The sequence below is a fragment of the Sciurus vulgaris genome (genome assembly GCF_902686455.1).
Source record: "Sciurus vulgaris genome assembly, chromosome: 1".
Classification (NCBI taxonomy): domain Eukaryota; kingdom Metazoa; phylum Chordata; class Mammalia; order Rodentia; family Sciuridae; genus Sciurus; species Sciurus vulgaris.
The window spans coordinates 63,505,849-63,518,568 of NC_136461.1; the positions used below are offsets into that span (position 1 = coordinate 63,505,849).

General features: G+C 38.3%; 1 pseudogene across 1 annotated transcript; it reads left to right on the plus strand.

Moving 5' to 3' along the window:
• The first annotated feature begins 7,617 nt into the window (after positions 1 to 7,617).
• LOC306655187 (RNA-binding protein PNO1-like) lies at positions 7,618 to 8,707 on the plus strand (annotated as a pseudogene). Its single transcript has one exon. The product of its transcript is annotated as an RNA-binding protein PNO1-like (transcript).
• The last annotated feature ends 4,013 nt before the right edge of the window (positions 8,708 to 12,720 follow it).

Genomic DNA, 12,720 nt, shown 5'->3' on the forward strand with positions numbered 1-12,720 from the left:
GAGCAGAACTCGTCACCAGTAAATAGTGGTATCAGGCTCATGCTGAGAGTTTGCCTTGAGTCTCAGAGAAGACTTTGGACTTGGACTTTTGGGCAACACTGGAACTATTAAGACTACAGAGTGGAAAAAAAGGAATGCTTCTACATCATTGGTGGGAAATCTCTATGGAAATCAGTATGTGTAAGGCCCCCCAAAAGGAAACCCCAACTCTGTCCCATGGATCGAAGGCAACCCCAATCAACCGCAGGAGGCGTCACTTGATGCAAACCGCAAGAGGTGTTTATTCCAGCACGCTGGGACCCGACTCATGACTCACGCAGGAGTCCAGGAGTCGAGTCCCTACCAGAAAATCTTGTAGGTTTATAAAGGCAGAGACCACACATCGGGAGGGGTCGCACATGAAAGGGAAAAGGGGGACAAAGCTGCCGGGAAATTTCAAAGGGGGTCTGGGTTTGCTGATAACATACAACATGTTTTACAATGTTTTACAACAGGGCGTAGATTCTGGTCAATAGTTTCTGGTAATCCTACCGTTTGAGCACTATCTAGCTATCTGGCTCAATTTACTCTTTTACTCTCTGTTTGGGGCTGTTTCTTGGAACAGCTTTAGGGGCTTTGTTCCCATTACTGGGAGGGTGACTTTAGGGAGTTGAGACAATGGGAGGGAGACCTTAGGGAGTTGAGATAACTGGGAGGGTGACCTTAGGAAGTTAAGATAAAACAGACAGCTTAAAAAAATGTCCATTCTTTCATATGGAGGCTCTGATTAACACTGTGCCTGAGCCATTGCAATCATTTAATGAATGGCTCCTTAATTCTGCTGATATTGTTTTGCTTTTATTGTCTTTACTACTAAGGAACTTAAAGTCTAAGAAACTAAAACACATGTACGTTAATAACTATAGTGCAAAATGAATGACCTAGAAATAAGTCAACAAATACAGTGATAGTTTATGAGAGACCTGCAGTGATAAAGAATATTTCCTCAGATAAAATTTCCATAAGGGAAGAGGTGGGTGTAATGTACAAAGCTGCTCTCCCCACCCTTTCTGTTGCAGCCATTTCCCCGCCTCCCAACTACTGTCAGTCTGTGAACATCCTAGCTAGCTATTGGTCCATTAGTCAGCTTGCAAATATCCTTCTCCATTATTGGTCCCCTGTTAGCCCAGCAAAATTCAACTGCTTCAGGGTAGCTACCCCACCATCTTTTCTCTTGCTTTTTCTCTCCTACTCACTTGCTTTCTTTCTCCTCCTCACTTTCCACTCTCTCTAGCGCACACCCTTTCTCTTTCCCTTTCTTTTCCTCTCATTTTCTCTCTTACCCCGCAGGGAGACACTTTGTTTGCTTAATAAACTCCCTTATGTGATTTCCTGTGTCCGATGAGGTTTTCGGGGGATTCCTTACCTTGGTGCTGTGACTTGGAATGGGTCCTTCCACTGTCTCTTAAGCAAGTGGAACCCCATCTGAGCCCCAGTTCCCCCCAGACACAGCCTCACCTTCCATTCTGCCCAGACACTCTGCTCTGCATCTATCACAGGACTTCAGATTGGTGAGTCCTCTAGGTGGGTTCCCCTAGGCCGGTTTATCTGGGACCCTCGAGGTGACTGGGAGGTGGGGATACCCCCAGCCACAACTTTTATAATTACGGCTGGCCCCTATAGTTGGTCTTATCTGCTGGGTGGATTCCTGATTTTATGGTGGAGATTCTCTCTCAGGGTTGAGGCTCATTTCGTGCTCGCGCTCACATTTATACTCAAAAACCCTGATATCGGGTCCTCAAGTCTCCTCGGCTTTTGCCCGGCACACATATTGGTGCTTGTGTGACAACACAATCAATGTGCTGCCCCTCATCTCCAGCCGACTACTCTGACCTCAGGACGACCTGGCCACAGACTCGGCTGTATCAGTCTCCACCATGGGATCTGGGTCCTCCATTCCGGCAGATTCAACCCTGGGAACCCTTTGCCTGATCCTGGCATAAAGCCATCAAAATTCGTTTGTATAGCGAGCGGGCAGATGGAAAGGGATTCCTTGTCTTCAAGTCTCTTCTTTCTTGCTTCTTGGCTCTTCCTGCAGGCTCAGATGCCTCTGGCCCCTGCTTCTCCATCTTCCCCTGCTTCTCCATCTCCTTTACCCGGTTCTGTTTCTGCTTCCATTCCCTGACCCAGCCCACCTAGTCCTCCTGCCATGAAGTCCCACATACACCAGTGTGGAGGGAGTAATCAGCCCAACCATCAGTGGCGTGTCCCAGTAAGGAGTATGATATAGCAGCCCCATTCCCCACAAGTAGTGGGAGATAATGTTTCACAATTTTCTGCATCCAAACCTGAATTGATTACTAACCAGGAAAAAGAGTTAAAATGCCCTAGACATAAAGTTTCTGCTAGAACCTGTTAGCTCCTTTCAGAACTCAGTCAAGGCTTACATTGAAATGCAAATGGAGGAAGCCAGAATGCTAAGTGGGAGACCAGTCTCAAACCCAAGGTAAAAAAGTGTCCATTTTAAATTTCTCCTGGAAGAACACTTTTTCTCTCCCTTTCACCTCTTCTCTCTGCCCTTCTCTTTCTCATTTTCTCATGCTATAATTAATGGCCATTATCATTTTTCTTCTAGGACTTTTGTTTTTCTCAAATGCTATATTTTTGAGCTCATAATTTTGATCCTACATACCTAGGTTAATAATTTTTGATCAATTCTTTTTATCCAAATCTAGAGCTATTTTTGAACATTTATCTCCATTGCAATGGAGGTAAACATTACAAGGCCTTTGCTTTTGTGTTAAATATAGGCACACATAAAAATTAAAATTTAAAAAAATGGATCCAAATACTTTTAATTCACAATTTTAAAAGGTTCAATTTAAATTGGGTAAACTAATAAAAGTAAAATGTCTTTAAAATTAACTCACAAGTCTCTAGGTGGTCAAACTAATAAAATGTTGATGTTTATAAAATGTCTAACATCAATTTTTCTAGGACTTTTATTCAACAGGAAAGAGACAGCAAATACTGTTGGTACACTTGTCTGATATCTTGTTTTTTTTACAATAAGATGAGTGAATTAGAGTTGACATGTATGGGATTACTCAAACATGTCTGTTATATTAAATGTGTTCATATTTTCCAGATATACAAGCCTTTAAAGCAGAAATTTATAAAGTTGCTATTCTCCAAATTAAACTTGTCTGTAATGGTAATTTTAAATTCATTATTTAATGTTCTATTATAGGACCTGTCATCAATAGGGTATATGTAAAATTTGTTACTTTTTACACTGAGATATAAAAAATTTAAATGTAAATGTTTTTCTAAAAGTTATTGAGAGCCTGATTTTTTTAAAGGTTAACCTAATAATAAGACATATATAAAGATTGCTGACATAACTCTTTAGATCTGCATTTCCATCAGAAAATAGAGTTCCATCTGATCTCAGCTTAATCTTCTAAATCTATGTTTATAAACCTTTATTTTCTAATACTCCTTTGTCCCTCACTGAACTTGAGAATCTGGTCATGCTGGTCATGGCAAAAGAGGAAAAATTAGCTTCAGGATTAGAACATTTTACCTAAGATTTGTGAAAAGCCCCGCCTTACCTGAGATCAGGCTCTGCCTCATAACCCTGCTGCACATTAGAATGGCTCCAAAGTAAGCCAGACTTTTAACTCATTTAAAGTTGTGTTCAAAAGTTTGATGTTTGTTGTAAAGATTACTGTGCTCTCAAACAGGGGATATAATGAATAACTCAGCCAAAATTCAAGATAGCTATTGCACAAACTAAATGTTTTACTGTTGGTGATTCTCTTTTGTATTTTCCTTGTAAACTCTAACTGTTGCCTGATATTTTGCAGAAGTACACCATAGATTAACTTGAAAAGCCATCACCTATAGAACAGATAATGTAGACCCCAATTAGATAAAAGGGGGTAAATAACTGTAAAGTTATAGACATTGAAGTTAAAGCCCAGTACTCTTACTTTATGACTGGTGAGACTGGCTTGCTTGATGGTTAAGATCAAACTTAGAGATTGAGATTAAATACAGAAGTCAAGAAAAGTCCATATTTGGGTCTTGCCCTCAAAGTCAGTCTGAACCAGGGAACAAGAGGACTTCTCTAAGGAGCTTTGCAACTCTGGTTGGGTCACACAACCTTCTTATCAAGGAGATTGATGAGGCCACTAGAGGATGAAAAGTCAATCAGTGCACCTGCTGCAGAGAAGGGTCAAGGAAAAAGGGAGACATCCCTGGTGCTTTCAAGGGGAGCCACCTCATCGAGGAGACCCTGCCTAACAGACAGCACTAAAGCTAAGGCTCTCAAGTCTCCATGAGTGACCCCTGTGGGAACTCAGCTGACTCTTTGACAGGAACAGGTCACTTTGACCAGCTTGACCTTAAACACCTAGCAAAACAGTTAAAACCAAACTATAGCCATTCTTGGGCATTTAAAAGTTACTTAAATGTAACTTAAGATGTACACTTGTGTTAGCCCACTAGAATAAAGACTAAAAGCTACAAAAGAGAGATTCTTAGGCAAATGTGCCTGATAACTATCAAGAGAAACTGCCACAGTCAGAAGTTTTTAGTCAGTTTAAGGCCTACAGACACACGTAGGCTTAATCTATGCTTGCTAGTATCTCTACTAAATGTGTTTACATTCCTGATAACCTAGACAATGTTAAAGTTCCCAAATAAAGGCCTTGTCCTCTCCAGCCTTTGCTAGGTCTTGTTATGGGAACAACTTCTAAGTTCTTCCACCCCCTGGTGAGGAGTTATTGACTTCTGTCATCTTTATGACATTCATTGGCATGTTCCAGATTCTGCAACATTTATATTGTATTAATCTCATTTCTTACTCATGTCTTTTTGTTTTTCTCTCATAGAAGCGTCCATCCCCAGATGCCTTTACAACCTGCTCTTCCCAACCAGACTTCTACCAGGGACCCCTCGATTAACCCGATTTCTTAAAAGGAAACTCCAAATCGCTTGCCCCATGCTGCCCCCTTCCAGCTTGAAGAAGCCAGATTGGTCATTGTGCCCCTTTCCCTACAGTAGTAAAGGAGTTCCTAAAATTAGAGGGGTGAATGAGGCCAGAATTGGGGACAGGCAGCTAGTGTAGAAATAGGGGATCAGTCAAATCGAGGAAATGAAGTCCATGAAAACCATCTGCCTCTGGAAGTCTGGAAGTTGAAGACTGCCCTTGGGAGAATGGACTTTTTACATCTCACCTGCAAAACCAGGCCCAGTCACTTAGGCAGGAAGGAGAGAGAAGGCTTCGGAAAGAACTGGAGAACAAAAGATTTTCTTATAAAAACAGAAACGGGAATGTAATGTACAAAGCTGTTCTCCCCACCCTTTCCATTGCAGCCATTTCCCCGCCTCCCAACTACTGTCAGTTTGTGAGCATCCTAACTGGCTTGCAAGTATCCTTCTCTGTTATTGGTCCCCTGTTAGCCCAGCAAAATTCAACTGCTTTAGGGTAGCTACCCCACCATCTTTTCTCTTGCTTTTTCTCTCCTACTCACTTGCTTTCTTTCTCCTCCTCACTTTCCACTCTCTCTAGCGCACACCCTTTCTCTTTCCCTTTCTTTTCCTCTCATTTTCTCTCTTACCCTGCAGGGAGACACTCTGTTTGCTTAATAAACTCCCTTATGTGATTTCCTGTGTCCGGTGTGGTTTTCGTGGGATTTCTTACAGTGGGTATCCCAGATATAAAGAAATATGACAGCTTGTAATCCCAGCAACTTGGGAGGCTGAGGCAGGAGGATCGCCAGTTCAGAGCCAGCCTCAGCAAAAGCAAGGCACCAAAAATCTCAGGGAGGCCTTGTAGATAAATAAAATACAAAATAGTGCCTAGGATGTGGCTCAGTGGTCGAGTGACCTTGAGTTCAATCCCTGGTACTCCAACAAAAGAAAAAAAAGAAGTATGACATAAGAAGAGTTGAACACAAGCACAAAATCAAGAGTAATAAGGGTTACTTGAGCAGTAGAGAAAAGAGGCTACAATGAGTAGATTTATTTTAAAACCATTCATCAAGTTATTGAATGTGTACATTGTTCTAATCAAGACCTGCATTGTCTAATACAGTAGTCACCAGTCGGATGTACTTACTGAGTCTTTGAAATGTGACTGACTAGTATGATTAGGGATTAAAATTTCAATTTATTTTAATTGTAATTAATTTACATTTAAAAGCTGAAGCAGCCTCTATGAACCAGCAATTTCCACTCCCAGCTATCCACACAGAAAAATTGAAAACAGTAACTCCAACAGACATTCACAGAAAAATGCTCATTGCAGAACAGTTCACAATAACCCAAAAGCAGAAAAAAAATATGCATCCATCAACCTATCAACAAATGAGTGAATAAACAAAATGCAGTGCATATATACGTATATATTTTGTATATATGCCATAATATATATATTCTATATATGTGGAATGTAGTTCAGTCATGAAAAGAAATGGTTCTGATACATGCTAAACATGGATGAATCTTGAAAACGTTAGGTTAAGTGAAATAAGTCAGATGCAAAAGGGCAAATGTATGTGTCCATGTAGAAGAGTAACTATCTAGAATAGGAAATTCATAGAGACAAAAAGCATATTAGAAGTTACCAGGGGCTAAAGGGAGTATGGGATGGCAGCTATAGCTTAATAAGTAGAGTTTCTGTTTAGGTGATAAAAATGCTATAGAAACTGATATGATTATATAATATTGTGATGGTAATTAATGTCATTTAATTATAAACTTAAAAATGTTTAAAATAGTAATGTGTTCATTATATGTATTTTATTATATTAAAAATTGAGCAGAAAAATTTTTTCTGCTAAACATATCTTTATTGTTTAGGTAGCTCTATATTTCATTTCACCTGTTACATGGCATAAGATGCCATTATTGTATAATAGTGTTGAATCAAGCATTATATTAATGCCAGTATTACATATATACATATCACCAATTGTGATGGTGAATTTTATATTCAACTTAACTGGGCCATGGGGTTACCAACCATTCACTCAAATGTTATTCTAAGTGTTTGTGAGAATTTTCTGGATGAGATTAACATTGGTAGATGAGTAAAGCAGATTGCCCTCCCTATGTGTGTGAACTTCATCCAAACAATTAAGATCTGGGTAGAACCTTTAAAAGGACTGTCCTTCCATGTGTAAAAGAAAATTCTTCCCAACTGATTGAATTGAAATGTCAGCCTTTGAACTCCTTCAGACTCAGACTGGAGCTATAATGTCAGCTTTCCTGAGTGTTAAACTTGGCAATTAAAGATTTTAGGACTCTGCAGCCTCCATAATGGTGTAAATCAATTTCTATAATGAATCTCTTCCTGATAGATACAATAAAACTGCTTTCAAAAGGAGGGAAAAAGAAGAATGAAAAAGACAAAGGTAGAGTAGAGGTGAGAAACAAGAAGAAATGAGAAAAACTAAGGAAAAGAAAAGCAAACTTAGAGAAAAAGGGGAGCAGAGAATTTGGAAGGAAATGAAAGACCAACTGAAAATAAGGAACAGGATTTCAGAGACCATCATATGGGTCATATCTTGAATTCTTAACAATTTTCTGAAGCTATGTTAAAGTTAGAATTCATCTTACTGGGACTGTGAAGATGGCCGAAATGGAGACCCAGACCACTGGGGCCGAGGACAGCTTCACTCAAGTCATCAGCAAGGGAGGCCGGCGGGTGAAGAAACGACTGGCAGCGCAACTATCCGCAGCAGGGGAGAGCGGGGACGCCGGCCGCAAAGACACCGAGGAGGCCCCGCGAAGAGGCCAGTCTTCCCGCCCACCTCCAGGGAAGAACTTCTGGGTGGAAAAGAAGAAACACGGAAAATTCCAGTCCCAGCGAACAGATACACACCATTGAAAGAAAACTGGTTGAAGATATTTACTCCTATTGTAGAACATTCAGGACTTCAGATTTAACTTGAAATCAAGAAATGTAGAAATCAGGACTTGTAAAGAAACCAAGGATGTTAGCGCTCTGACAAAAGCAGCTGATTTTGTGAAAGCCTTTATTCTTGGGTTTCAAGTAGAGGATGCACTTGCCCTCATCAGACTGGATGACCTCTTCCTAGAGTCTTTTGAAATTACAGATGTTAAGCCTTTAAAGGGAGACCACCTGTCAAGGGCAATAGGAAGAATTGCTGGCAAAGGAGGAAAAACCAAATTCACCATAGAGAACATGACACGGACATGGATAGTTTTGGCTAATGTGAAAGTTCACATCCTTGGCTCTTTTCAAAACATCAAGATGGCAAGAACTGCCATTTGCAATCTCATCCTGGGAAATCCTCCATCGAAGGTTTATGGCAATATTCGAGCTGTGGCTAGCAGACCAGCAGATCTTTACTGATTTCAAATCAGAGACTTTTTATCTTATCTTTGGACTCTGAAGAAAAAGACCTTACACTCTGAAGGTGATCATATGAAACCATGTGAAGTATTTTTCAGTCACTTTAAGCCTGGGTCCTTTCTCAGCAAGAATTATAAACAGAAAGCAAAGGTTTAATAGTATTCACATTGGACAGCTTTTAGAATAAATGTCAAAATCTAATTCTATTATTATACCTACATGTTAGCTTTTTTTGTTTTTCTTTTTGATGCTGGGAATTGAACTGAGAGATTCCTCATGCATAGTAGATAAGCACTCTTCCACTAAGCTACATCCCTAGCGCTTTATTATTATTATTATTATTATTATTATTATTATTTTTAATTTTGAGATAGGATCTACCTCGTTGTCCAAGCTGGCCTCAGACTTACACTCCTCCTGCCTCAGAGTCTCACATAGCTAGAATTACAGATCTGTGACAACAACTAGCAGTTTATCATGCTTCTTATTTTAAATCACATAAAACAGATTTGCAATTTGGAATTCTCTCATCCAGAGGAAACTTCTTGCTTAAACAGTTCTCTATGAATTTTAATTTTTTATTTATAAACATTTCTGTAAATTATAATTAAAAGAATCATTTCAGATAACCTATGAATCATGACCTTTCATTAATATTGGTATTATGTGAATACTTTAAAATCGGGTCATAAGCAGCAGTTTTGACTACACTATATGAACCAATAAATGCTAATCTTTTATACCAGTTCTGAAGTTTGTACAATTAAAGACCTTCATTACACACACAAAAAAAAGAATTCATCTTACTTAGTCTTTTTTTTTTTTTTTTTTTTTTTTTGCAGTGCTGGGGATTTGAACCCTTGGCCTTGTGCTTGCAAGGTAAGCACTCTACCAACTGAGCTATATCCCCAGCCCTTACTTAGTCATTTTATTATTATATTATGTTTCCTAATATGTAACTCCAAGCAGAAATGAAGCTATCAAGGGCCCTAACTCTCTATTAGGATTATGTTATAAAAGAGGTTTGTGCAGAAATCACAGAAGAGAAATTGCTTAATTTGACAAGCAGAGTTGGGAATTCCACCAAAGGTAACATTCAAGTAATAATGTCAAAGGGTAGTAATCATGGAAATCCAAGACTCTGGGTATTACATACAGAGAGATCAGATGATAGAAGGCCATAGTGGTATGAAAGAGCATGAAAAGAGAAATATGAGAGAGATGTAATGGAGAAATAATATGGAGTTAAGATGTAAAGACTCTTTTCTTTTATGCAATGAAGTTTTAAATTTTTCCTATAAATATAAATAAGCCAAAGTAGGTATTAAATTTAGAGATATGATCTTGACTTTTCATTTCAGAGCGAGAACAAGGAAGAACATAAGAGGAAAGACCTGGGATATGTGTTTAATACTGTGGTGCTCCACCAGATTCCCTCTTTAAGGCCCATGTCCCTATACCCTGTTAGGAATACTTGCTTCCAATGGGTCTCAGTTATGCCCCTCATGTGAAAATGCCTTGGCTGAAGGGAACAGCCTCACACAGTTGTTGATCTGTGGCCAATTACTGGCTGATGCAGGGATACAGGTCTCATTCTCTTGCCTCAATTCCAGCTCCAGAGCTGGCTGAGGTCTCAGTTTCAACTCTATTGAGGATCAGCTCCTTCTTCCCAACACTGTCTTCCTTTCTCCTTAGAGGTGTATCTCCCAAGAACATTCCTAAATAAACAAATCTGCATGCAACTGCCCACTTCTAGAGAGCCCAATATAAAGCATGGTATACATTATATTATACCAACATTTAAAAGATAACATGGAAATGAAGAAGTGAAGGAAGGAGACTTGGGAAACAGTGTAGGAGAAGATAAAGAACAAAAAAACAATAATAATGTGAAAATTAAAGAAAAAATCAATTTGAAAAGAAAGAAGTGGTTAGCAGTATTGAGTGCCATGGAGAAAACTAAGAGAAAGGCTTATCAGTCTGGATCTTTATCCTTTCAATACCTTCTCTATTTTCTTAGATCAACAATTTTCTTTTGTAGAGGAGTAACACAATTCCATTAGACTGACAAAAAAATTTACCAGAGATTGTGTTAAACAAATATTTATTTTTCACAGTTCTGGAGACTAGAAGTATAAGATCAGGATGCCAGCATGGTTGGTTTCTGGTGTGAGTCCTTTTACAGGTTGTAGACAGCTGACTTCTCCTATCTGCTCACACAGTACAAAAAGATTCACTATGTTCTTATAAGGACACTGTCCTATTCATGAGGGCTTCCTGAGTTGCCTCCCAAAGTCCCCACCTCCTGATACTCTCATTTAGATTAGGGTTTTAAGCATGAATTTTTGGGGGGACACAAACATTCAGTCCATTGCAATGAGTCTTGATTGTTTTTCCTCCCACAGTTAAAATATAAACAAAACTTACTTATATAGTTGTCTACTACAAATCAGAATTTAAAACATACACTGAAAACAATGAAGGATTAATTTAATAACTCAAAAAGAGGAATTATATTAAGGAAGTATAAAGCAAATAAATGGGACCTTAGAGCAATCCTGGCATAGAACAAGCACTGTGTGTATATTAGCTACATTTAGATCTGGCAAAAATTTAGTGTGTTCATCTTAAAGCATTTTCTACTTAACAATACAGCTGATGTTTCAAAACTGGAAAAATATGAATAGGTAGATAAGGATTATCTATGGAAAACATAGTGAATTATTGATTGAGTCACTTGACATATATGATAGTGATTTTGAGAAATTACTCTGAAGTCACATTGCCTAAATCTGAAATGCAGTACTGCTCTTCACTAACTGTGTGACCATGGACAAATTTTGTAATTTTTTTGAGTTTCAGTTTCTTCATCATAACATAGGAATAATATTTACTTTGCAAAATTGTTGTGAAGAATATCTTATGTAAAAGAAGTTTTGAACACTGTAAGAGTTCAATGAATACCTATTAGAATTATCATCCATGGGGTTGAGGATATGGCTCAGTGGTAGATCATTTATCTGGTATGTATGAGATCCTGGGTTCAATCCCCAGCACTGAAAAAAAAAGAGAGAGAGAGAGAGAGAATTATCATTTATAAAACCATTGGGTTTCAACTACATGCTATTTTGATTTGTGGTATTGTCTGAAACCCTTAAGAGCAAATCTTTCAAAAGATGGTTGAAGCACCATTTTAAACATCTGATGGAAGTAAATGTCAGTACAGGTATCATATTTTCAGGCTCTGTGTCCTGAACCCTGTCACTTTAAACCACAGGTTGTCAGGGAATCTGAATATAGTTTAGGGGATCCTGAACTTTAATAGGAAAAAAAATTCATGCTTAATTTCATCAACATCTAATTAAAGTTTAACACGTCCTTGAATGAGCAAGCAAATCAATCAATGAATAATATTTTTAATATATCAGTATTACTTGTAACTTTATCTCAAATAGAAATTACTACAGATAATTTATAATTGCTGCAGAGAGATTGAAATATCTTTTAGGTTTATACTATTTTGAAATTATAATCAAGATTAGACTCCAAGCTGTAGTAAATGTGATTGAAGTCTTCTTGTCAATAGATGCTCCTGCAATGTATCTGGAAAACTCTTGGATAACTCTACCCCTATCATTTGTTCGACCTCCAAAGGGTGACATTGCATGTTTTTACAATGATGACCCAGGAATCCCTGTCTATAATTGCTTGTTGATTAATGACAACATCAACTCTGTCATCCATTTTTTAACATCAGCAAATCTGGACAGTTCAAATGAGAAATCTTATCTTACTCCATAAGGCAGCATGACCTCTTAAGACACAAACAGGTGTTTAGGCTTCATGGATATACCAGACAAACTCAACACATCTGATACTAGAGGTAATTCTTTAGGTATTATATTTACTACTTAGAATAAAATTTTATTATGGATAGTTTCCACAATAATACAAGTCATGTATCTTGTTGAATTCTATAACTAGAAGGAAGGTATTAAGCCAGCCAATCTGTCTTACATTCACTTCCTTCAAGAAAGGAAAGTGGAGACCAGATCTCTGCAGGAAGTAAAAGAAGGCAGATGACCTGATTGGATCTCCAGGTAAATAGACCAATGACATTTGCTGGAAAGAAGAGGACTTATTTCTGGAACATACGTAGCAGAAGATCTCTAGCTAAGGCCTTAATTAAATAGTATTAGGTTCTGTTGGGCATGTCTTCTTGGAGAATATCACATACCCTCTACAGCCTGTTTTACGTGGTTAAATTAAGGAGAAAATCAAAGTATTATTTCACAAGTCACACTGTATATTGCCATACACCAAACATGTTGTTTTTCTTAGCCTTATAGTGC